General features: G+C 45.9%; 1 pseudogene; it reads left to right on the top strand.

Annotated features, from left to right (window-relative positions):
- LOC103292906 (glutamate dehydrogenase 1, mitochondrial-like) overlaps positions 1-27,122 on the top strand; it is a 129,424-nt pseudogene that overhangs the window by 90,788 nt on the left and 11,514 nt on the right.

Here is a 27,122-nt window from a genome sequence, read left to right as displayed (position 1 = left end):
AATCTGAACAATAAAGATTCATAAAAAAAAAAAAAAAAAAAAGAAGCCACACACGGGGGCCCAAAGAAGACCTGCTCTGGGCCCAGGCCCCGTCCAGCAACAAAAATACGATAGGAAGACATGTTATCACATTTCTGGGATAGTGATGGGCTATTTTAATCCCAGATTTCAAAGAGAAAATACAAAATATAATGCAGATATGTATATGACTATATTAATAAGATACTAATGTACTCAATACAAAGAGGAAATGTGAAGAACCATGTGATTTCACTTATATGTGGAATATAATCACTTATATGTGGGATTAACAAACAAAAACTCATAGACACAGACAACAGTATTATAGTTACCAGAGGGAAGGGGTTGTGGGGATCAGTCAAGGGTAAAGGGGGTCAATTATATGGTGACAAAAGATTTTATTTTGGGTGGTGGGCACACAATGCAATGTGAAGATCATGTATCATAGAAATGTACACTTGAAACGTATATAAACCTACTAACCAATGTCACCTCAATAAATTTAATAAAAAGAAAAAAGAAAAAAAAAAAAAGAAGCAGCAGCTTCACATTTTGAAGCGCCCCTGCTGTAGCCAGCCAGGACAGTTCACCTGCCCGCACCTTCAGCCTGCTCCTCTCCCCAGGGCAAGGCAGCGAGGCAGAGAAGGCACTTGAGCCAGGCTGGACACCTGTGAGGTAGACCCATGGGGCCGGCAGCTGGGTCCAGGCCGCTGTGGCCGAGTGCATGGACCCTGAGTAACACTCCCGAGTTGGCGCCCAGCTCTGCCACCGCGGGCTGGGCCTCTGCATTTCTCTTCTTCCTTTCTATGGAATCATGAGGAGCGCCTCCTCCCGCTGCCCCCTGAACCTTAAAAGAGTACATGTGTCTAAAGAACATAGACCAGCACGGCATGATGAATGCCTGTGGTTTTCACTCACAGACCTCAAGGAAAACTTCCTTTGAGCTTGAGTGACCATGTTCATCTCAGACCCCTCCTGGAGATCAGCTGAGATCATGGTAAGAGCTTCGTCAAGGCCACTCACTGGCAGTGCAGGGGCAGGCCCGGGAAGCATTGCAGTGTGTATCTATTGCTTCCCTGGAACTTGTTGTTCCTGCTCCGCTGCACCTGCCCAAGCCTCCCAGCCTCGCTGGGCCCCTCCCTGCCGGTAGTTCCTGCCTCAGATTTTGCCTCCAGTTCAGAGCAGGATTCCTGCTCCCCCAGGAGCAGGGTGAGCGAGCAAACAGCCATGGGTGAACTTTATCCCATGTACGTAGGCCTGAGCGTGAACTCTGGGCAATGGGCTGGAAGGCGGTCCCGGTCATCCTCAGAGCCGTTTGCCTGGCACATTGCTAAGCATGCCCCACAACTGACGCTTCTGTCAGAGGGCTCTAGGGTCTATCACTAGGACTTATAAAGCTACAGTGTCCCCTGCTAACATTTACATCTTACTACCCTTTGAAATAACATTGCAGCCAATGCCTATCAATAAGTATCTGTGCGTGCCCATGTTTCTTAGAATAAATTTTTGGTGATAGAATTATTGGGTTTGTGTAATAATTTTGACACAAACAGGCTGCTAGCAATTTGCACTTTTACCAGCAGCAAATTAGCACTCATGGTTCCTGAGCCCTTGCCAAATACATATTTTATAGTGTCTATATATCTTTGTCAATTTCATAGATGAAAGATTATGTCTCTGTGAAATATAAAAAGTTCCTATAAAAGTATATTGGTTGGCTATTGCCGGAATACTGTACAACAAACAGCCACACAGTCTGTGGAGTATAAGATGAGACTTGTTTCACATTCATGCACCTGTGGGGTGGCTGGGCCTCAGCCAATAGGCTTGACTCAGCCCCACCTCCAGCGTGTGCTCGGGTCCTCTACGTGGGTCTCACTCTCCTGGGACCAACGGGCAACCTGGGTACGTTCTTCTGCTGCAATGACAGAAACACATGAGACTAAGTCTCTGCTACATCACAGCCACCGGAGTTTCAAAGCAAATCACCTGCCAAGCCAAGTGTCAAGGGGCAAGAAGTCCATGCCCCTTACCATGATGCCACAGTGGCTGGATGCCACTGCTGCAGGCAAGTGAAGCATCCAGATCAGTAATTCACCCACGACTGTGAAGCTGAACACTGTCCCATGCCCAAGAGCAGCATTTCTTCCTTGGGAGTCCTGCCTGCCTGGGAGTGCCTTGGGCCAGTGGACAGATTTAGGTATGAAGATCGGAGAAGGTAAGTTCTGAAGCAACAATGAGCTTGTAACGCTTGGAGAACTGCACTGGAGCCAATGTGAGCAGAGCAAGGAACAGGGAAGGTGGGAGGGAGCCAGGGGCCCATGTCACAGTGACATGCTTCAATTCAAAATGTGGGGAGAGTTGACTGGGATCCAGAGCAGCAACAGGGAGAATGTGTTCTTGGGCTCTTGCAGTTCAGAGCAGACAGTGGAAGCAGTGGGAAGCGATGGAATGTAGACGTAGACGACACAGGAGATGGGAGAGAAACGGGGCAAGGCCTGGGCCTCCAGGCAACAGTGGTTTGGAGAGTCAGCACACACAACACCGTGGCCTCGATAACTTCACCTGGGGGGGTGGGAGGGTCAAGAAAAAGAGGAAAGTCCAAGAGCTAAGCCTACTTTCCCCAGGTGGAGAACGTGAGATTCAGGGGGTCCATGGAATGTCACCCCAACCTAGATAGGAAAAAGGCTCAAGAAAGGGGGAGGGGGAGCTTGGAGATGTGGGTGAGAGCTGGCTGAAATGGTATTGCCAGCGCGGGGTTGGTAGGTTCAACCCCTCAACCACTGTAAGTAAGGCACCAAGGCCCCTTCTCCACCAGGCTCTTTCTTCCCCTCCTGGTCAGGGAGGGCCCACAACTCCACACCTCATTTACCAAGGACAGCACTCCCCCAGACCACACAGCCCTAGGTTCCATCCTGTGGCTCAGCATTGGGCCGGACTGCCTCTTCCTGACAAAGGGACAGGTCCTCAGAAGGCTCCTCGCTCGGCCCAGCACACCCCAAGAAAGTTATCATTTTGAGGGGAAAAATAAAGGAATGACTATTGGGGAACAAACAACTTTGTTTTCAGGGACAAGGAGTCGAGGACCTGAGAGGCCAGTGTAGGTAGAAGGATCTCCAACCCGGAGGGCTGTGGGGGACCTTGAAGGACCTGTTTTCCCAAGGTCGTAGCCCCTCAACTGTTCAACTGCTCCTCGGATACCTGCGCCTGGGAGGCCTGTCCTTTGGTCAAAGTGCCCCTCTCGCCAAAGGCCCGGGCTGTTTACCGTCACCATAACAACACTGCCCCCTGGGCGGGGCTGTGGGGCGGGGCCACGAGGCCCTATTGTGATGCTCCCAGAGGGGAGCCTCGAGTTGGCCAGTCAGGCCTGGGGTGGGTGGGGTGGGGTGGGGTGGGGGTGGGGGTGGGGTGGGGCGGGGCCAGCAGGGCCGCGCAGTGAAGGGAGTTAAAAGCCCGTTGCTAAGCCCTGACCCTGACAAAGCCAGAGGGAGACGGATGGCCCTTCTTACCACTGTATGGGATCACCACAGGGAGCTAAGAGGTGCTAAGAGCAGGGACAGAAGCGTCAAACACACTTTCCCCTGGCAAGGCCACTAGCACCCACGTTGTATAAAAATAGTCTCCCTCTGGCTACTCCTGCGCCCCCATACTCCCCAAAGAAACGTCTTCTTTAAAACCCATGGAACAGCCCTGCTGGTTTGGCTCTGTGGATAGAGCGTGGGCCTGAGGACTGAAGGGTCCAGGTTAGATTCCCACTTTGGGCGGGACAGTCCCAATTTTTAACAATTTGTCCCGCGTCCCGCAGCGTTTTAAAAAAGTCCCGATTTTTGGAAAGAATGCACGACAAGCTAGGGAACGGCGGGAGAACAGGAAGGGAATATACGGTTTTCGGCGGCCATGTGGCTATTTAGCCAGGATATGAATTTTATATTATTTTTGTTAATTCTATAATGTTAAACTTTAATAATAACAAATAATTGTTGAGAACTGATTATCGAGAACTGCTTATCAAAGTTCGCATTGTTGATCGGTTGTTAGAATTCGACCACCATTGTTTGGACTTAATGAGCAATGGCATTTTTGGGGATTGGCAACGACGAAAACATTTTGTAACTGTCTCTCAGACGATACACATCGTACTGCGTGCTAGTAAGCTAGTTAAACAAGTGATGTCATTACAAATCAGCTATTCAGATAATTTAGGTAAGTAATTTATTATTTATTGCATAAATACATAAATTTTCTTGAATTTAGCAGACAGTACTCGTATTATTTATATTTTATAGTGGCGGCAAAAAGTCTAGCGCCGGCCTTGAAAGTGACACTTACAAATTCATGACCTTTTAAACAACAACAGCAATCTACTAAAAAAAATTCACTCAAATGAGAAATATGCCAAAGAATAAAATAATACTATACATAATTTTTATTTATTATATTTGTAAATTGTACTTATGTTGAAATTTAAAAAATATATTACAATACTATTTTTGCGTTCTATGAAAATTTTTGCGTTCTATGAAAATTTTTGTTGCTCCATATAGACCAAATTTTTAATTAAGAACCCCTCCCTCCCCCCCCACGTCCCCCTCCCTGGTCAATGGTGTCCCGCTTTACCAATGTTAAAATCTGGTCGCCTTACCAGAGGACCAACAGCCGCTTGCTAGGGTCACTACTGTGCGATGGGGACAGAGAAATAATCACACTTTTTAGGGATTGCAGGACGCTGGCTCTGAACTGATTCCTGGAGACTCACCATTCAGAGTAGGGGCTCAAGGAGGACAGGTGACCAATGAAGTTGGTTTTTGTAAGACACTATTTTTTTTCAAATGCAGTTGACATACAATATTATATTAGTTTCAGGTGTTCAACATAATGATTAGACATTTATATGTTACAAAGTGACCATCTCACTAAATCTATTACCCATCTCACACCATTACAATATTATAGACTGTATTCCCTCTGCTGTACTTTACATCCCCCTATTTTTTTTTTTAATCCTCACCCAAGGATATTTTTTTCATTGATTTTCAGAGAGAGGGAAAGACAGAGAAACACCGATGTGAGAGAAACAAATCGATTGGTTGCCTCCTGCATGAGCCTTGACCAGGGCCTGGGACAGGGAAGAGGCTGCAACCTAGGTACGTGCCCTTAGCTGGAATCGAACCCTTGACCCTTCGGTCTGCAGGCCAACGCTCTATCCACTGAGTCACATCAGCTAGGACCCCCTGACTATTTTTATAACTGGGCATTTACACCTGTTCACCCTTCCACCCAAGCCCCCTCCTATCTGGCAACCATCAATTTGTTCTTTGTATCTATGAGTTTGTTTCTGTTGGTTTATTACATTTTTTTGTTGCTGTTTTGTTAATCCTCACCCAAGGATATTTTTCCATTGATTTTTAGAGAGAGTGGAAGGGAGAGGAAGAGACACAGAGAAACATTGATGTGAGAGAGACACATTGATTGGTTGCCTCCTGCATGTACCCCGACCAGGGGAACCTGCAACCAAGGTACATGCCCTTGACCAGAATTGAACCCAGGACCCTTCAGTCTGTGGGCTGAAGCTCTAACCACTGAGCCAAATCAGCTAGGGTGGTTTATTAACTTTTTTAGATTTTACATTTTTGTCTTTCTCTGTCTGACTCATGTCCTTTAGCATAATACCCTCTATAATACCTTCCATGTTTTCACAAATGGCAAGATTGATTTTATATCTTGATATATAATTGATAATATTCCATTATATACCACATCTTCTTTATCCATTCATCTATTGATGGACACTTAGGTTGCTTCTATATCTTAGCTATTGCAAATAATACTGCAATGAATATAAGGGTACATATATCTTTTTAAATTAGTGTTTTGGATTTCTTTGAATAAATGCCCAGAAGTGGAATTGCTGGGTCATATGGGAGTTCTATTTTTAACTTTTTGAGGAACCTCCATACTGTTTTCCATACTGGCTGCACCAATTCACAATCCCGCCAACAGTGCATGAGGGTCCCCTTTTCTCCACATCCTCCCCAACACTTGTTGTTTGTTGACTAATTGATGAGAGCCATTCTAACAAATGGTGATAGATCATTGTAGTTTTCATTTGCATTTCCATGATGACTAGGGACATTGAGAAGCCTTTCATAGGTTTATTAGCCATCTGTATGTCCTGTTCTTTATTTTATTTATTTTTCATCTTTATTGTTGAAAGTATGACAGATGTCCTCCTTTTTTCTCATTTACCCCCTCAATCCCCTCCACCCTCCCCCGTCTTCTTTGGAGAAATGTTTATTCAAGTCCTCAATTTTTTAATTGGATTTTTTTTGGGGGGTAGTGTTAAATTGTATGAGTTCCTTATACATTTTGGATATTAATCCCTGTCAGATGTATCATTGGTGAATATCTTCTTCCATTCAGTAAGTTGTCTTTCATTTTATTGATGGTTTCCTTTACTGCACAAAAACATTTTAGTTTGATGTAGTCCCATTTTTTAAATTCTTTTCTTTTGTTTCTCTTGCTTGAGCAGACATATCCAAAAAATTATTGCTAAGAGCAATGTGAAAGAGTTAACTGTCACCCTAGCTGGTTTGGCTCAGTGGATAGAGCATCAGCTTGTGGACCAAAGGGTCCCAGGTTTGATTCCAGTCAAGGGCACGTACCTTGGTTGCAGGCTCCTCCCTGGCCCGGGCCCTGGTCCGGGCTTATGCAGGAGGCAACCAATCAATGTGTTTCTCTCACATCGATGCTTCTCTCTGTCTTTCCCTCTCTCTTCCACTCTCCCTAAAAATCAATGGAAAAATATCCTTGGGTGAGGATTAACAAAAAAAAAAGAGTTAACTGCCTATGTTTTCTTCTAGGAGTTATTTTGTGTGTGTGTGTCAAAACAGATTCTTTTTTTAAAATATGTTTGTATTGATTTCAGAGAGGAAGGGAGAGGGAGAGAGAAAAACATCAATAATGAGAGTCACTGATCGGCTGCCTCCTGAACACCCCTACCGGGGATCGAGTCCGAAACCTGGGCATGTGCCCTTGACCAGAACCGAGCCCGGAACCTGCAGTCCGCAGGCGAACTCTCTATCCACTGAGCCAAACTAGCTAAGGCTCAATACAGATTCTTATTTTTACTTTAAAAAAATCTAACATACATATTGGAAATTTAATTACTATGTTTTTTCTTTTTTCTAGAGATGTGACATCTGTTTTCTGGTCAGTAATGTTCTATCAAACATTGTATTAAGCCAATGTACTAAATCAAAGCAGACAGATGACCAATAAAGCTGTTTGTTATCTCCTATTCCTGCTGAGTTATACCAATAGAACAACATCTTGGTAGGAAGCCATTGATAGGAAGAAGTAATTACTGAGCCCCTACAACAACAGAAAACCTACAAACTGATCTATACAGAAAAGGTTTTAAGCAAACCTGCACAAACACTTAACATGCTATAAGTCTATCTCCAGCATAAACACATTCATTGGTGCCCAGCAAGATAGCACCCACATAAAAAGTATTTTCACTTTCATACCAGTAACAACTAAAAAGCACACAGCATATAATACTTTGATCTTTAAGTGGGTAATCATGGAAGTTCCAAGGTTATAGAAGACAAAATGTTACAAGGACCGCAAATGTAAGGCTAGAAATTGATTTTCACACGTAGTTTTTAAATATATCTCCCAGGAAGAAACCTGGGTTCCACAAGATATGTGATCAGTGCTGGGACCCTGCCAGCAGGCGAGGGGATCCCAAGACAGGTGCTGGGCGCGGAGGCCATGGGGGCATAGGCGACCAAGGAGACAGAACTAAACCTCACATCACCCTGCTTGGCCCCGGAGGATGGCTGGTTAGCCAGAGACGGGTAAGATTCCTCAGGGAAGGAACAACCTAAGACAGGCACAGTCGCACAGGGGCCATCAGGAGAGAACTTGGGGGTCAACAGAGGTGGGGCACAGACCTTCACCCCCCCAAGTTTGCAGGGGCCTGAACCCTTACCCCTGCTGAAGGAGATCTCCTGCCCCCATGGCTGCTCAGCTTCACATGCCCAGCTCAAATCGGGACCCAGGTAACAGAGACTTGGCCGACAGCAGATGCCCTCTCACCGCAACAAGACTTGATGGACATGTCTTGCACCCATGATCCAGAGAACTGGGGTCTAGGATATCTAAATCCAGCCTAGCACCAGGAATGCTCAGGGCCTACTCAAGAAGGCAAATAATCCTCTCCACTAATAATTACAGGGTAAAACAAGATGGTTGTTAGAATATTAAATTTGACAGTAAAATAGTAGTCAAGTTTTCAGACTAATTTAAATTGGCCAATCAAAATAAGCAAATACTCTAGAAAAATCAATTGTACTGGACAAAAAAGCTGTTACTAAAGTGTTAACTAAAATTTTTATTGGTAGTTCATCTCATGGTAAAATTGCATAACATATAATGAACCTAAAGCAGTCACATTTTAGTGCAAAAAAAGTAAAATTTAAAAGCTATCAAGATTACAGCATAAAATTTCCAAAAGCCTCCCAATATTTAAACCAAAAAAGGGGGGATAGTAGAAGAATATCATGTAAGGAAAAATATCCTGCAAATAAATTACATCTAGAAATTTTTTACTTTAGAAAATTAACTTTCATTTGTAATGCTAACAGCAAGTCACCCAGGTAAAACATACATGGTGTCAAAACAAGCCAAAGGAAAATCATTTGGGCAAAAAAATGAAAAAGGATCGCAAATCAAATTCATAGAAAATATTCCTTTATTAACTTTTGGTCGAGAATATGTTTGTATATTTTCAGAAAACAACTCTGAGACATGTGGATTCCTGCAATAGAGAGGAATTGACAGGAGTGCTCCAGCCATGAAGTCAGAAGAGAAACAGTCCAGAGATGGAAGACGCTGACAATGCCTTGCCATACTAGCAGTCAGCAGATATGCGTCACTGCAGGTTGCCCAGGACCAAACCAGAGAGGGTCAGACCTGCAATACCACCATTTGTCCACCATCCAGAACTGAAATATCATTGCTGTTATGAACACATTAACAACAGTTGGACATAGAAACCGGGACTCAAAAGAACTGTTGGCCCAGAAAGAAACTCACTACAGACTGATTCATTTGCCTCTCAGCATAACCATTATTGCTTGTCTCATTTTCAGTCCCTATAAGTGTATTCCTAGTATCACATGAGCTCACTCATCTAGGGGAAAAGATGAACAACATAGACTGAAGAACAAGAACAGCATCCATCAGACTGTCAGACCTCAGAGGGAAGGTAGGGGAGGGTGGGGACAAGGGAGATAGATCAACCAAAGGACTTGTGTGCTTGCATATGAGCCTAACCAATGATCACGGACAACAGGGGGAGGGGGGCTTGCGTGTGGGGGGGATTGGGAAGGGAATGGGGGGAGGGGGTTGAGGACAAATATGTGATACCTTAATCAATAAAGTAATTAAAAAAAATAATAATAATAAATAAATAAATATATCTCCCAGTTGGTTCTTACAGCCAAGACTAGCTGTACTAAAGAAGCTTCAGAAATCATAAGACAGGCAGAGCTGGCTTGAGTGACACTCCAGATAAATACTCGCAGTCAAAAACCCCGTGGAGGCTGAAGGACTGAAATTTTACACATATAAAAGCTGTGAGTTCACAAAAAGATTGATGCATAGCCTTCTGGGACAAAGAGGATATGATAGTGGGCGCTGACACACCAACAGTATGCTGAGGGAGCCCCCACCCCCACCCCCCATGGAAAGCTGGATATGTGTGGGCTTGCTCCAGAGGAAACCAACTCAAAAGTCCCTGAGAGGTGCACTGGGGAGGGGTTAGGGTTACTAAACAAGAAAAAATAGGTCTCAGCAGGGCAGGTCACTTTTTTTTGTCCCATCAGTACTTGAAGAGTTACAGGATAGAGTCAGTCTTTCTAGGATGTTTTCTTCTGTCACTAGCTGAAGCCTCCCCCAGTGTCCCAGTGTCCTGGGCAGTGGACACGGGGACAATCTCCTTGCCTGGAGGTGACTTCATGCCGCAGATGGTTCTGATACGCTGGCAGAGAGGATGATTTACACAGTGAAGTCACCGCAAAGCCACTGCTTACGTCCAGCCCCTGGCCTCTTTTTCTGCTCTGTAGTCCAGAACATCTCTTTAAAAGCCAGAAAATCGGTAAACATGAGCAGCGTGTCAAAATGTCAGCAGCCACTTCATCTGTATGGTGCTGTAAAGTTGTGGAAGCGCCATGTTAGACCCCGAGTCCACTCCAGCAGCTGTTCTTCAATATATTTTTCTACAAATAAATCCATTTGTTAAAAATAGGTGTGTAGGGAGCACCACGACGGAGCCCGCCAGTCTCTCTCCCCAGATAGTGTTCCAGCAGGTCCCCAAATGTGTCTGTGGTCCATGTTCGAAGTTTTAATGACAAAGAATGAAAACAATAGCCATGTCGTTATGAAAAGATGGCAGGGAATGAGTTACGTAATGACAAGAGTTATATTTCAGAAGAGACGAGAGTACTTCTGTTAAGAGAAAAGCCAAACCCTGCTGGAGTACTAGGTGCAGGAAACAAGCCTTTATCAGTAACAGGAAGGAAGCCATGTGTTAGAAGCACTGGAGCAGAGACTGGAAGAAATATTAACGTAAATTCAGAGCTGAGCCCTTCAACTGGAAATCAATCAAGTGAACAGAGTTCAGAGGCAGCAGAAACTGGACTTAGTGAAAATGAAGAGAACCCTGTGGAAATTATTTGTCACACCTGTAAATAATATTGACCCAGGCCCTAGCCGGTTTGGCTCAGTGGATAGAGCATCAGCCAGCGGAACAAAGGGTTCCAGGTTTGATTCCGGCCAAGGGCACATGCCCAGATTGTGGGCTCGATCCCCAGTGGGAGGCATGCAGGAGGTAGCCAATCGATGGTTCTCTCTCATCATTGACGTTTCTATCTCTCTATCCTTCTCCCTCCCTGAAATCAATAAAAATATACACTGAGTGGCCAGATTATTATAATCTCTGAACGCATAATAATCTGGCCACTCAGTGTATATCCTAGATAATAAAAAGCTAATATGCAAATTGTCCCCTCGACCAGGAGTTCAACCAGCAGGCAGGCTGGCCAACCACACATGTCCCCTCCCCCTGGCCAGGCTGGCTGGACCCCATCCATGCACAAATTCATGCACTGGGCCTCTCTCTCTCTCTCTCTCTCTCTCTCTCTCTATATATATATATATATATATATATATATATATATATATATATATATATTTATATATATATAAACACACATACACACACACACACACACACACAGACTGAGTGGCCAGATTATTATGCGTTCAGAGATCATAATCTGGCCACACAGTGTATTTTTTAAAAAAGAATATTGACCCAATACAGAATGAGGAGATTAATTCTGATCAGGCTGCTCAGGGCAATATCAGCAGTAACCAAGGAAAGAACAGTAACAGCAACTGATGCAGAACATATCTAACAAAAGACAGAGGAGAACGTAGGTGAATCAGGACCACCTGCCCCTCAAAAGCCCAGGAGAGGACATCGACCTGAATCTGAAGCTTAGGATAATACAACCAAAAATTTACACTAATAAAAAGAGAGATGCAAATTGACCGTACCTTCACAACACCCACCAGCCAATCAGGAGTGAGTATGCAAATTAGCCCAACAAAGGTGGTGGGTTAATTTGCATACACAGGCGCCGAGCAGCCGGGGGCGGGATGCTTGTGTTGTCGCCATGGCAACAACACAGGCGTTCTGCACTGCCCCAGCCGCTCTGGGCCTCTGGGCAGCGTGGAAAGGCGGAAAGGCGGCTCCAGGCCGGAGCGAAGGCAGAAAGGCAGCTCCGGCTGGAGTGAAGGTGGTGCCGGCAGCCAGGGGAAGGAAGGCCCATTCTTTTTTTTTAAATATATATTTTATTGACTTTTTTTTACAGAGAGGAAGGGAGAGAGATAGAGAGTTAGAAACATCGATCAGCTGCCTCCTGCACACTCCCCACTGGGGATGTGCCTGCAACCAAGGTACATGCCCTTGACCAGAATCGAACCTGGGACCTTTCAGTCCGCAGGCTGACGCTCTATCTACTGAGCCAAACCGGTTTCGGCGGAAGGCCCATTCTTGCATGAATCTTCGTGCATCGGGCCTCTAGTAACAATATAAGCGAACCTCTTAGCAAGGGGAGAAAGAGAGCCATAGTCAGACAGAAAAACCCTGGGGGTTTGGAAGTTGTATGCCAAAAGACCCAACTTCAAGATGTAGCCAAAAAGACAGCACCAGCCCGGTGGGCGTGGCTCAGTGGTTGAGCATCAACCCATGATCCAGGAGGTCACTGTTCAGTTCCCAGTCAGGGCATATACCTGGGTTGTGGGCTCCATGCCCAGAAAGGGGTGTGCAGGAGGCAGCCGATCAATGATTCTCTCTCATCATTGATGTTTCTCTCTCTCTCTCTCCCTCTCCCTTCCTCTCTCTGAAATAAAAACATATTTTTAAAAAAGAAAGAAAGAAAAGACAGCACCAATAGAGACAAATTGACTTACAATGGTAACAAGAAAACTCATTTGCAAAGGAGAAAATAAAGGCTAAACAGAAGCTGGCTACAGCTTCTGCAAAATCTTGAATTGAAAATGTCCCCGAACAGAAAATGAAGTTAACTTTAGAACACACACTTTCTGCCTTGAAAACTGAAAGAAACTGTCACTTCCTTTCCACATGATCGCAAGTCCTTTGATGGAAATGTACAGCAGGCGCTCTTCAGAGAGAAGCTAAAGCAACTCTTCTACCTCCCCCAAAGCTTTTCTTACAAAAGGTTAATAATTAAGCAAATTGCATAACACTTGGTTCCAGTTCCTGCATAGCTGGAGTTGAAAGGCATAATACACCATTAATTTTCATGCTTCAGTTTTTAAAGGGAAGTAACAGAGTGTCCTTCACTGACGCTGAAAATTCATCAGTGGAATTGCCATGTTACACAAGAAAAAAATGGAAGTCTACTGAATTAATTGTTTAGAGGAAAAGAGAACAGATTAAATATTTAGTTTTCCTTTTGGAAACGTTTATGTATAACTAGAGGCCCAGTGCAACTGGTAGGGTCCCTAGCAGCTGCCAGCTGCTGGCTGGGTACTCCCTCCCTTCACCTGGCCGCCTGCTGCCGCTGCCACTGCCGCAGACACCGCTGGCCAGGGCCTCCCTCGTTCCCCGGCTGGCCCTGCCCCTGGTCGAACTCCCAGACAACTCCTGGTCGAGGGGACAATTTGCATACTACGCTTTTATTATATAGGATTCTTTCCGCCTGCCTACTTTTCTGCAAAACTGCAACATACAGATTGCAGTTCCCTGTTATGAAAAGTGAGGTGGCAATTTTATAAATTTTGCTTTCTGATTTTTATCAAAGTGAGAAAATATTTAAAATTATTATTGATTTTATATCACTTCATATTTTGATTTCTGCTCCATTTTAGTTTAATATAATTTGCAATAAATGTACATATTGTTGCTTCATAAAGCATATAACTTTAAAATGGTTTTTACTCCTGTGATTATGTTGAAATATCTGGAATTTTAAAAGAGTAAAGACTGTCCAACATTTGGTTTTATGAAGTTTGTCACCATGTTTTTATTATTAATGTAAAAAAGTCAACATTTTAAAATAGTTGGACTTTGGCAACTTTGTAAAACACGTTGGAGGTGTTTAAGGTTGCTATTAATTTTCAGCATTGTGCTATTAGGACATAAGATTTTTGCTTTGGTCTGCCAGTCTGGGCTCAGTTTTTATGTTTATCCTAGAAGACAATTGTTGCATCAATATATTGTTGCTTGGCATCGTTCAGCATAGGTAATGTATGCACCTTTGTGTACACATAATCATATTTAAGATTTTGCATAAATAAATGCTTCTAGATGGGAAAAAAAAAAGTGTGTAGGTGAGTATTCTCTTCTGTGTATTCAAACTCCTGGTAGTACTTCTCCCCGAGAGTCCAGGATAGTGTCCTCTAAACATCCAACCACAGCATCAAACTCTGCCTCAGCAGCCGTGAGAGGCAGCCAAGGCTCTCCTCGAGGGTGTCCATCGTTGCCTCCATGTCCACCCCCCAGCAGGGGAGCAGGCCCTTCCGCCTCCTGCCCTGCCCGAGACCCAGGCCCAAATTCCTTTCTCCTTGCAGTGCCCCCCCACCAGGCCAGGCCTAACCACCAAGGCCACGGCGAGCTCACAGTCGTGTCCAGCAGAGTCAGTGCCTGCTGGAGGCCACAAGCCCCGGAGTTGAGCTCCCCAGCTGCAGCTCTCCCAGGAGTTTTATGGTATTAATTTTATGGTTTTAATCCATTTTTAGTTTATTTTTTCATGTGGTGTAAGAAAATAGTCCAGCTTTAATTTTTGCATGTACCTGTCCAGTTTTTCCAGCACTGTTTATTAAAGAGACTGGCTTTATTGGTTGTATATATATTCTTCCCTCCTTTGTGGTAGATACAGGCATGGGTTTTCTTTTGGGCTCTGTATTCTACTTCCTTGACTTATGTATCTGTTTTTATGCCAGTACCATGCTTTTTTTAAGGATAAAATAAGTTTTTATTTGTAGTCTTGTAGTAAAGGGGGAAACCGTAAGTTGCAAGACAATTCTTCAGCAGTATGAATAACATACTTTTTATTTCCTGGTAATGGGATCAAACACAGACTGAGACTACAGAGTATAAACTAGAAATCAGCAAATGTAGGGAATGGGGTAGAAAAAAGACACAAGAAAATAGCACTAAACACACAAAACCCTTCACCGGGATTTGCTGACCAGAGCAAAAACCAGGGCTGGATCTCCCAATGGGGACAGGTCCTAGAACAGTCGGAAAGGGAGTGGGTGAAGGGTGAGAAGGAGCCACACTGGAGTGCGGGTTTAGTAAATTGCTCTTGGTATTTATACAATATCAGCTGGCTCAGAACTGAATTGCATTGTAGGACACGCAGCTGGTGTTACAGAATTGCTTGTTGTATGGAAAACCTACACATCTTGTGTCAGAAATGTTGTGAGTGTGGTAGTAGTGTGAGAATAAGAAAAACATCCGATTGTTTTTCTTACACAAAAAGGTTACTGGCCCAGCCGGTGTGGCTCAGTGGTTGAGCATCAACCTATGAACCAGGAAGTCACAGTTCCATTCCCAGTCAGGTTGCGGGCTCCGTCCACAGTGTGGGGCGTGCAGGAGGCAGGCAATCAATAATTCTCTCTCATCATTGATATTTCTCTCTCTCTCTCTCCCTCTCCCTTCCTCTCCGAAATCAATAAAGATATATATATTTAAAAACAAAAAGGTTACTATGTTTCACCAGGAGAAGTGGGCCACCAGCATTTCTCGTCTCCAACTTCAAGCTGAAGAGGCTAAATTCCTGGTGAGTGTGTCTGAGAGGTCAGGAACCCCCTTCCTCAGCAATAGGATAACGGCTCCATCTCAGGTGCAGCAGGTCAAGAATATTGGGGTCCTGATCACTGGTTCCCCAGCTCACTGGTAGGGCGGAGGTCCCATACTAGGAAAGGAAGCTGAGAAGACCAGAAGCTACCACACCAACTCAGCCGCCTGAACAGTGGGTTCACAGATATTGCCCAGAGGGAGAGGCTTCCGATAGAAAAGAGAGGGGGTTTTTTGTTTGTTTGTTTGTTTTTTCCTTTTTGTTAGAGAGTGGAAGGGAGAGGGGGAGACAGAGAGAAACATAGATGTACGAGGGGCACAGGGTTGGGATCGAACCTGCAACCAAGGCATGTGCCCTTGACCGAACTTGAACCAGGGACCCTTCAGTCCATAGGCCGGCGCTCTATCCACGGAGCCAAGCCTGCTAGGGCAAGGAAAGAGAGTTTTGAAGCTCTCGCCAAAGAAATTGACTTTACTTGAAACAGAGTATGAAGTTCAGGTTCCAGTTCAATCGCTCCTCTTAATTAAAAGCAACTAACTAAACTGCAGGCTAGCTAGTTCGCCTGAGAAAACCAATAGAAGAGACAGCTAAGAGCCCACCTGCTCAAAAACTGTCCTCAAACACTACCCTTGACTGAACTTAATTGGATCAGACTATGAACAATGTATGCCCCAGGGCACTGTCGAAAATAATACAGTAATTAGCCAGTAATTAGTGCAGCCTGGTATTACACATATGGGTGTAATACCAAATGAAGCAGACAGCTTAACAGAGATCAGGGCAAAGACAGTTAAAAAAAGCCCTGCTGAAAACAGTCACCCCTGGGTGAGTGTGGACATGCCCACAATGAGCCCTCAAGGAATGTCACCAGAGGCTCCTCACTGCAGGGGGACTAGGCTCCACTCAAATAAACTCCTGAGACCACAAAACAAACAAGAAAACAACAAAGACAAGTCAGGAAGCCTCTTCCATCATGTGAGGACACACTGAGAAAGCGGCCATCTGTGAGCAGGCTCTCCCCAGACATCAAATCTTCTGACACCTTGATCTTGGAGTTCCTGTCTTCCAGGACTGTGAGAAATGTCTGTTGAGCCCGGCTGGCGTGGCTCAGTGGTTGAGCGTCGACCTATGAATTAGGAGGTCATGGTTTGATTCCTAGTCAGGGCACATGCCCAGGTTGTGGGCTCGATTCCCAGGGTGGGGTATGTGGGAGACAGCCAATCAATGATTCTCTCTCATCATTGATATTTCTGTCTCCCTCTCTCTCTCCCTCTCTCTTCTTCTTTGAAATCAATAAAAATATATTTAGCCCTAACCAGTTTGGCTCAGTGGATAAAGCGTCGGCTTGCAGACTGAAAGGTCCCAGGTTCGATTCCAGTCAAGGGCATGTACCTTGGTTGCAGGCACATCCCCAGTAGGAGGTGTGCAGGAGGCAGCTGATCGATGTTCCTCTCCCGTCAATGTTTCTAACTCTCTATCCCTCCCCCTTCCTCTCTGTAAAAAAATCAATAAAATATATTTTAAAAAAGAAAGAAAGCACAAGTGATTCCTCTCACACCTACCAGAAAGGTTAACATGGAAAATGCCAATCCTGTGAAGGGGAGAGCAGCCAGGCCTCTGCAGGGAGAACCTATGCGTATCCTGTGTTCCCTCTGACTGGCATCTCACTGCCAAGAAGAGACCCAAGAGAAAGGTGGACAGAGCTTTACCTAATAGCACTGTTCTTTTTTAAATTCTTTATTATTGAAAGTATTATATATGTCCCCTTTGCTCTCCGTTGTCCTCTCCCAACTTGCCCCCACCCCCCAGCCCCAGCCTTCACCCCCCTCCATTGTCTGTGTCCATTGGTTATGCTTATATGCGTGCGAGTTCTTTGGTTGATCTCTTCCCTGCCAACTCCCCGACACACTCACACCCTGCCCTGTCTTCCCTCTGAGGTTTGATGGTCTGCTCTATGCTTCCATGTCTCTGGATCTAGTTTTGTTCACCAGTTTATGTTGTTCATTATATTCCACAAATGAGTGAGATTATGTGATACTTAACCTTCTCTGACTGGCTTATTTCGCTTAGCATAATGCTCTCCAGGTCCATCCATGCTATTGTAAATGGAAAGAAAACTCTTACCGTTTACAACAGCACTAGTCTTAATAGCCCTATTTCAGAAAATGCCTACATGTTCATCAGCAACAAAACTCAAATAAATGGAAGTGTATGCACCAATGCAAGACCAGGAATGAGAATAAGAAGGTCTTGCCCAGCTGGCATGGCTTAGTGATGGAGCGATGACCTGTGATTCAGGTCCCTTCCTTCCCGGCAACACTACAGCAAGGTGGCGGCTGACTGGGAAAGACTCCCAACTTCTTCAAGCTGGTGGAGGACCTCAAGACCCAGGAGAGCGAGGAGCAGAAGCGGAACGGGGTGGGCGGTATCCTGCGATCATGAAGCCCTGAAACCAGGTGCTGATCTTGTCCATCCCCATCTGGTGTGATGGCTCCTGGGAGGTCCTCGAGGGCTACCCAGCCCAGCACAGCCAGCACTGCGGGCCCTGCCAGGGAGGTGTTCGTTACAGCACTGATGTGAATGTAGAGGAAGTGAAAGCTTTGGCTTCTCTGATGACGTAAGCATGCCGTGGTTGATGTGCCATTTGGGGGTGCCAAAGCTGGTGTTAAGATCAATCCCAAGAACTACTGATCATGAATTAAAATGATTGCAAGGAGGTTCACCATGGAGCTGGTCAAGAAGGGCATTATTGGTCCTAGCAGTGATGTGCCTGCCCCAGACCTGAGCACGGGCCAGCTGGACATGCCCTGGAGTGCTGACGCCTACGCTAGCACCATTGGGCACTATGGTACTAATGCCCATGCCTTCACTGGCAAGCCCATCAGTCAGGGTGGATTCCATAGACAGATGGATCTCCGCTACTGGCCGGGGAGTTTTCCATGGGATTGAAAACTTCATCAGTGAAGTTTCTCCCATGAGCATTTTAGGGATGACACCAGGGTTTGGAGATAAAACATCTGTTGTTCTGGGATTTGGTAATGTGGGCCTGCACTCTGAGATATGTGCATCGCTTTGGTGCTAAATGTGTTGGTGTTGGTGAATCTAATGGGAGCATATGGAATCCAGATGATACTGACCCAGAGGAACTGGAAGACCTCCAATTGCAACACAGATCAATCCTGGGCCACCCGCAGGCCAAAGCTTTATGAAGGGAGCGCCTTTGGGGCCGACTGTGACATACTGATCCCTGCTGCCAGCGAGAAGCAGCTGACCAAGTCCAATTCACCCAGAACCAAAGCCAAGATCATCGCTGAAGGTGCCAATGGACCGACAACTCCAGAAGCTGATCAGATTTTCCTGGAGAGGAACATTGTGGTTATTCCAGATCTCTACTTAAATGCTGGATTAGTGATAGTATCTTACTTTGAGTGGCTGAAGAACCTAAATTATGTCAGCTATGACCATTTGACCTTCAAATATAAAAGGGATATGAGCATGTATTATATAAAACATTTTTAAAAATATATTTTTATTGATTTCATAGAGGAGGGGAGAGGGAGAGAGAGAGATAGAAACATCAATAATGAGAAAGAATCACTGATCAGCTGCCTCCTGCACGCCCCCCCCCCCCCCAATTGGGGATGGAGTCTGCAACCCCAGCATGCGCCCTTGACCAGAATCAAACCCAGGATCCTTCACTCTGCAGGCCGATGCTCTATCCACTGAGCCAAAGCAGCTAGGGCTAAACCATGTTTTATAAAGCACAGAGGGAATCTGACATGCCAGACATGCAAGAAATGTATTACACATCTATCTTCCTACAGATACACATGTAGACTGGTTTAAACAACACCACCAAAAAGACATGTAGACTGGTTTAATAAAAATTATATATAAATACATGGAATGGTTAGAGAAGTATAGTGGTTATATATATATTGAAAGAATGACAGAAGAAGTATACCATAGTGTTAAAATTAGTTCTAAGGGAGAGAAATGGTACAGATATGCATATATGCACACATGCTATCTCTGTAGATTGGTAAAGGCATACATTTGTATGTATATAGTGATTAGATAAATATAATGTTTAAATGGACACTATGTGTAGAGCTCATTTCTTCAGATTTCTTGACAAGATCACATAGATAGCGTGATTCAAAAAATATACGCTCAGATATTTAAGTACAGTTGTTAAGGCATCTGGACTTTGCAAAGTTTTTCCCACCAAAAGCTCACCAGGTCAAGAGGAGAGTGGTCCTGTCCAGTGCTGTGCCCTCGAGCACCAATGGGAGCACATGTCTAAGGGGGCAGCACCAGCCAGCGGTGAGGCTGGATGAGAAATGTGAGAAAGTGATGACAAGGGCACTGAATCAGCACTGAGCACTCAGCATGTACCAGGTGAGCACCTCCTTTCAAATTACCTCCAGCGGAAAATTATTCCATTATCCCCAAGTTAGAGTAGAGGAAACGGGGGTCCGAAAAGGAATATTTGACACCCTAGTAACTCTGTAAACCTTCTAGCTTGGGAGGATTAGTGGGAGGCAGGAATAACGCTGCAACAGTCTTTCACTGCCACCTGCTGGCCAGTGGAGGTGGGCTCAGTCCTGTTTCCCACAGTGAAACCACCTTGGGATCCCGTGCCCTTACCTGCCGGACTCAGGCCAGGCCCCGTGGGGAGGGTGGGTAAATGGTGGGCTGCGGGACTGCGGCCCGGGTGGAGTTGCTGTGCCCGGCCTGGAGGAAAACACAAAGGAGACGTCTGGAGCCACAGAAATTTGAACAACTCAGAGACCAAAGGGAAGAGACAGAAAAGATCCGGGAAGAAACAAGGGTGCAGAACACTAAGCCCCACAGAAGGCTGAGGGCCCGTGGGAGGCTGTCCTGGATTCACAGGCAGCCGTCCAGCCCGTGTGCACACCCCCCTTCCGAAGGCCGGGCGCTCCAATTCCTAGTCCTTCCTGGTTTTCCTGGCACCAATCAGTTCGTCGCAGGGCTGTCCCCGGACAGGCGAGGTGCTGCCTCTGCTCTGGAGGCCCAGCCTCACAGCTTCCCTGAATCCCTTCTCTTTCTCGAGGTGAGTATGTGTGCTGTTCGCCTCTGTACACAATGTGCATGTTCACATCCATAAAACTCTGTAGCACTTGCCTGGGAGAAAACAACACTGACTCAGGGTTTCCTTCCATCTGGCTCTGTCCCGTGGAGGCTGATCAAGTTGGAGGCCTAGAGATCATTCCTGGGCTTCGACCCAGCCTGGCGGACAGACAGAACTTATTCTAACGTACTGTGGACAGCCTGTGGCTTCAATGCTCAGGGGAGTCAGCTCAGCTCACCAGGACCAGCTCCTGGCTGGCACTGAGCAGGCTCCTGGACGATGCAGGCGAGTTGACAGTGGAGGGACTAGTGAAGGGAGGAAACGTGACCTCCCCAGCTCAATCTACCATTCATCCTCCTCCTCCACCCTTCTTACCCTCCCCACCTGTCTCACCCCCAGGCACATTCAACAAACACTGCACAATTTATGGCCCAGAGGCCTTTATCCCTCTTTTGTAGGAGGGAACCCTAGGGAAGGGTTGCAGCAGAAATTCATGGGCTTTCCGTTGTATTTTTTAGTATACTCATGTACCAAAATGAGTGCATAGAGGGGCCAGGGTCATTTTCTGGTCAGCTTGATCTCGATCTTGGATTTGTTTGGGGTTTTTTGTTATTTAGTCCCCTGACTTTGTCTGTCCTTGGGTTTGGCTGGCACTGATGGCACTAATTGGGTCTCTGTTATCTGTCTTCCAGACCAGGGTGATTTAAGCTCTTTACTCTCTGGTTAGGTAGGAGAGGTGTAAACCATTTACTCTCAAGTGTCCATAGTTGGGGAAGACAAGATCTTGTGGTTAACTAGCTGGCTGTAATTTGCTTGACTTGTTTGGCCCTATTTGTCTAACCATTTACCTCCGTTTCCCTTTTCCCACTTGTCAAAAATTCTCCTAACGTAACTATCCTGCCTCTTCGCTACATCCTAACTGCTCTCCACACCCTGCTCCCCCAGGTATAACATAGAATATCAGCAGTGCCAACTTCATAGGCTGATTGAGGACTCAGTGAGTTAGCACTGCAAAGTGAGGTGCTGAACAGAGATAAGACTCGGGGCTCTGGAGTCAGACTGGCCTTGGAGAATACACTTAATCTCTTCAAACTTCATTTTTCATCTGTAAAATGGGCATAATCTATACTAATAAAAGCCTCATGTCATCACAAGATGGCAGCCCCCATGTCGTCACAAGATGGCCACCACAATATGGCCACCCCAGGTCATCACAAGATGGTCACCACAAGGTGGTTACCACAAGATGGCCGCCCACATCGTCACAGATGGTTGCCACAAGATGGCCACCACAAGATGGCTAGAAGGGGAGGGCAGTTGGGGGCGAACAGACCAGCAGGGGAGGGCAGTTGGGGGCCATCGGGCCGACAGGGGAGGGCAGTTGGGGGCCATCGGGCCAGCAGGGGAGGGCAGTTAGGGGCCGATCAGGCTGGCAGGGGAGCAGTTAGGTGTCAATCAGGCCAGCAGGGGAGCTGTCAGGGGGTGATCAGGCTGGCAGGCAGACGAGCGATTAGGAGCCAGCGGTCCCAGATTGTGAGAGGGATGTCTGACTGCTGGTTTAGGTCCGTTTCCGAGGGGTCACAGATTGGAGAGGGTATAGGCTGGGCTGAGGGACACCCCCCCCCCCGGAGTGCATGAATTTCATGCACCAAGCCTCTAGTGATTCTATAAACACATGGGTCATATCTAATTAAATGTATGAGTGACCCTGAAGGCCTTGAGAAGTGAAACTTGGCCACTATGGCTTTGGAGGCCTTGTCACCTCAGCTGTGCCTCCTCAACCTCAGCCCTACCTCTTCCTCTTCATCTCTAGAATGACCAGCCTCCCCAGCCCATGGCTGCTGATTCTCAGAAACCGCTGTACCACTCCATAACACACTGCAGGCCTTTCCCAAATTAGCAGTCCCTTTGCTTCATCAGAGCCTCCTCCTTCCTGGCATTCAAGGAGAGTCCTTAATTATGCTAATGATGTTCAGTTGGTTTTCTCATACAATGTAAACACAATAAAGTGAGTTGGCAGTACCCAGACCAGTTTTGTTGTTTGTTTGTTTTTTTGTTCATTTGTTTTTGTTTTGTTAATCCTCACCTGGGGATATTTTTCCACTGATTTTTAGAGAGTGGAAGGGAGGAGGAGAGACAGAAACATCTATGTGAGAGAGACACATACATTGGTTGCCCAGATCGTCACAAGATGGTCGCAAGATTGGGGGTGAGCAACCAGGACACGTGCCCTTGATCAGAATCAAACCCCCAACCCTTCAGTCCACAGGCCAAGGCTCTATTCACTGAGCCAAACCAGCCAGGTCAGTACCCAGTCCAGTTTAATAGCATCACCTTTACTGGGACCCGTGAAGCCTCCCATGTATACTCTGCCTAGCTCTTTCCTGCCTTTTACTGCTGTCCCAGTGCTGGGGCTCAGAGTGAGTAAGTCTCAGTAAATCTGTGTAGGGGCCCTTTAAGAGGAATGCCTGGGACTCCAACAGCCCCAGCAGGACTGCTTTTAATAATAATAATAAAAATACCCCCCCAAAAAAAAAAAACAAAAAAAAACAAGAAACAATGTATTAGGGAAGAAAAACTTTCCATTACCATCGAAGACAGAAACAGAAAAGGGGATGCTATAGCCCAGCCAGTATGCCTCAGTGGTTGAGCATAGACCTATGAACCAGGAGGTCATGGTTCAATTCCCGGTCAGGGCACATGCCTAGGTTTTGGGTTCAATGATATTCTCTCTCTCTCTCTCTCTCTCTCTCTCTCTCTCTCTCTCTCTCTCTCTCTCTTCCTCTCTGAAGTCAATAAAAATATATTTAAAAAAGAAAAAGAGCCCTGGCCGGTTTGGCTCAGTGGATAGAGCATCGGCCTGTGGACTGAAAGGTCCCAGGTTCAATTCCGGTCAAGGGCACATGCCTGGATTGCAGGCTTGATCCCCAGTAGGGGGCATGCAGGAGGCAGCCAATCAATGATTCTCTATCATCATTAATGTTTCTATCTCTCCCTTCCTCTCTGAAATCAATAAAAATATATATTTTTAAAAGGATGCTGTAATCTACACTAATAAAAGAGAAACATGCAAATTAACCATCACTCTGCTATGTCCACAAGCCATGCCCACCAGCCAATCAGGAGTGAGTATGCAAATTAACCCAACCAAGATGTCGGCTGGCCACGGAGCTGGAGCAAGCAGGAGGCTTGGGTTGCCCTGGCAATGGAGGAAGCCAAGCTTCCTGCCCGCCCTGGCCAGCCCTGGCCTCCGATCAAGGCTACAAAGTTTCAATTATAGAAGATAAATAAATCCTAGATACTTGCTTCCAGCCGGCCCTGGCCTCTGCTCAAGGAGGCGCTGAAAAAAAAAAAAGAGAAAAGAAAAAGAAAAAAAGGAGGGGCTGGGACCTTGGGTCGCCAGGGGGTGATCAGACCAGGATGGACAGCAAGGCCGTTGGGGTTAAGAAGACCAGCAGAGGGACCAGTTGGGGGTGAGCAGGCCGTCAGTGGGGTCAGTTGGAGGTGATCAGGACAGCTGGGGCCGGGGGGACAGTTGGGGGTGTGCAGGCCAGTGGGGAGGGGAGGTGGGGGCGAGCAGGCCAGCAGGCCAGCAGGGGGGGCAGTTGGGGGTGATCAGGCTGGCAGGGGGGGCAGTTGGGGGCGAGCAGGCTGGCAGGCAGAGTGGTTAGGGGCAATCAGGCAGGCAGGCAGGCAGGCAGGTAAGCGGCTGGAGCCAGCAGTCCCAGATTGTGAGAGGGATGTCTGACTGCCGGCTTAGGCCCGATCCCTGTAAACCGGCAGTAGGACATCCTTCGAGGGGTCCCAGATTGGAGAGGGTGCAGGCTGGGCTGAGGAACACTCCCCCCCCCACACCCCCAAGTGCACGGATTTCATGCACCGGGCCACTAGTAGATTATAAGTTCCTAATTAAGCAGGTCATGGTGGGCAGTCATGCCCCAGGCCTATAACTTCTTTAATGAAAGGGTTTTTTTTTTTTTTGTTTTTTGTTTGTTTGTTTGTTTGTTTGTTTTTTAATGGAAGGTTTTAAGCCAGCCCTGTCCATTGTTCTTGTGCCTCTAGGTTAACAGACCTTTGAAATACCAAAAGTAATACCCCTCAAAGGAGCTATTAACATGAGCATATAATCTTGTTAACTATTCTATAAGCCAGTCCCCACCTTGCTTTCTCCTTAATTTCAAATGCATAAATGAAGCTGCGAAACTATTATTTTCGGGAGCATTTGAAATATTGCTCTGCAGCATATGTCATCAGTTTGGCTCAATAAACTCACAAAATTCTCTGCAGGTTTGGATGTTCTTACGTGGGCATATTTTTAGTTTTACTACATATACAGCCTATTGTTTCACTGGATTTGCTATTTACCCTAATCCATGTATATATGCATGACTACTTCACTAGCTTCACTGCAAATTAAAGTTCTAACCCACAAAACTGTCATATTATCTTTCTCTGTCAACTGAAGGTGAGCGGAGTTGCCACCTTGGGAACATTGATGATTTTAGCCTGGCTAATTTTAAGAATTAGCAGAGTTGGGAGAAGATATGAAAACCAAGTAGAAGTAATCCTTTGTAAGAGGACATTTACATTTATAAAGGAAATTTTTAATCTGTAAGTGGAGAAGGCCCTGAATGTAAATCTGCCTAACAATCTTACCCTTGTTTATTGTGCTTTACCTGGTAACTTCCCATAACTACCTCTTCACCCCCGACATCTTCTTCTGCTTTTAGCTGAAAGTTGATGAGATTTAAGGTGACAGCTTCCACTATTTTAGCAAGTTATTCAGTGTTCTTGGGTCTCTCCCTTGTAAACAGGAGGTATACATGTTATTAAACTTTATTCCATTTTTCCCCACATAATCATCTCAATTTGATTATTAGGCCAGTCAAAAGAACCTTTGATGTGAATGGAAATTTTTCTTCCCTAATACATTGTTTCTTGGGTTATTTATTATTATTATTATTATTATTATTATTATTATTATTATTAAAAGCAATCCTGGTGGTGCTGTTGGAGTCCCAGGCATTCCTCTTAAAGGGCCCGCACACAGATTTACTGAAACTCACTCAGAGCTCAGCACTGGGACAGCAGTACGTAAGGTGCCAGGAACATACTGTGAGAAACTGAATGGTCCGGCTTCAGGGTAAGAGCTGGTGGAGAAGCTTTCTCCCGGACAAAAATGCTGGTGGAGGCCATTCTTCCTTTACTGAACCTACCCCCTGCAGGCACAAGCAGCTCATGCCATACCAGAGTCTCAATCAACCTGGTTTACACTGTTTGCCCATTTCTGGTGATTCCCTGAGACCTCACTCCACCCAACTTACAGGCCCACCCAAGCTCACTCCAGTGATATTTCCATAAAAATGGCCTGTTGTGGCTCCTGCTGCAGACTTTTCTAAAATCTCAAAGGTCCACAAAACCCAAACAAATAGCATCTGGCCTCAACATGTCCCATAACTCTTGCTAAGCAGCCTCACGCTCTGTACTAAGCAGCAGCCGGCTTCGGTTCACAGCTTGGCCTCTCCTGGGCATCTCCATGTCCAGCACAACTGACAACCATCTGCAGATTGCTTAGTAGCTAATGCCAAGAGGCTCCAGACAGGAAAAAAGCAGAGGCTGACCTTGGACTGTACCTTTGGGAAAACCCCTGAGCCAGCCCACCCAGTGGACAGCCTAAAGCACCACCCAACCACCTCCATGAGCGACACACTCAAGGGATGGACTCAGTGGGCACCAGAGTTCCATTGAAGAAGGTCGTGTGGGGGGGGGGCGGGGGGTGCAGGGAAGTGGGGGACTGCATAGCAGATCCTCTACTGTAATGGAAGTGGGTCCTCTCAGCCAATTGGCCTAGAGGTCAATCCCTCCTGTTGATGTGCCAAGAGCAATCAAGGCTCAACTACAATAGAAAGGTGCACATAGCCAACATGGGAAGTGCACCTGGAGCAACTCGGGTGACAGGGGAGGCTATGCCACTGGGCCCCACAGGACACCTATTACATAAGGCCACTCTACCAAGACCAGGAGACATACCAGCTCTACCTAATACATAGAAACAAACACAAGGAGGCAGCTAAAATGAGGAGCTAAAAAATCAAGTCCCAAATGAAATGACAGGACAAAACTCCAGAAAAAGAGCAAAATGAAATAGAAACAAGCAATCTACCAGGTGCATAGTTCAAAACACTGGTTATAAAGAAGCTCAATAGCCCAGCCAGCATAGCTCAGTAGTTGAGCATCAACCTATGAACCAGGAGGTCACAGTTCAATTCCTAGTCAGAGCATATGCCCAAGTTGTGGGCTTGATCCCTAGTATGGGGTGTGCAGGAGGCAGCCGATCAATGATTCTCTCTCACACTGATGTTTTTCTCTCTCTCCCTCCCTCTCCCTTCCTCTCTGAAATCAATAAAAATATATATTTTACAAAAGAAGCTCAACAAACTTAGTGAAAGAATAGATAAACTCAGTGAGAACTTCAATGAAGAGATAGAAAACATAAAAAGAGAAAACATAAAAAAGGACCAGTCAGAAATGAATAATACGAGAGAAACCAAGATGGCGGCATAGGTGAAACACCTAACCTGCAGCCGGGCACAACAATTTCAAAG

This window comes from Eptesicus fuscus, chromosome 17, assembly GCF_027574615.1.
Source record: "Eptesicus fuscus isolate TK198812 chromosome 17, DD_ASM_mEF_20220401, whole genome shotgun sequence".
Lineage (NCBI taxonomy): Eukaryota > Metazoa > Chordata > Mammalia > Chiroptera > Vespertilionidae > Eptesicus > Eptesicus fuscus.
This window is presented reverse-complemented; position numbering and strand designations above follow the sequence as displayed.